Source organism: Capsicum annuum, chromosome 2 (genome assembly GCF_002878395.1).
Source record: "Capsicum annuum cultivar UCD-10X-F1 chromosome 2, UCD10Xv1.1, whole genome shotgun sequence".
NCBI lineage: Eukaryota > Viridiplantae > Streptophyta > Magnoliopsida > Solanales > Solanaceae > Capsicum > Capsicum annuum.
In genome coordinates, this window is record NC_061112.1 from 142,345,081 (window position 1) to 142,345,525 (window position 445).

The following is a 445-nucleotide window of genomic DNA, read 5'->3' on the forward strand; positions in this document are numbered from 1 at the left end:
CATCAATCTTCGTTATATTTTTTAAGGTTTTTGTTGGTTCGTATTTTATGTGAATTTATTTTCGTATATCTTTGTTTATGGATGCTTAATGATGGTTATTGTCACTTCTCAGTGAATGTTCACATTTGTCAATCATGTTTGAACTATTTCTATTTTATTTCATTACTTTGTTACACAATTAGGAATTTTACTCTATTTTTTGTTATTTTCAATTACTTCGTCATGGATACATCATGTTTATTCATTAACTTTAATATTTTTGTCATTTTATTATTTTAATCATTGATAATCGTTTGAATTACTACTCATGATTTTGATATGCATTCACTGACTTTGTTAATTTTTCATCATTTTTCATTGTTATTAAATACCATTAATGCGTGGCCAATGACATTATCTCTCCGTCGGATACTTGAGGCCACCTCGTAACAAAAGACGGATTTTT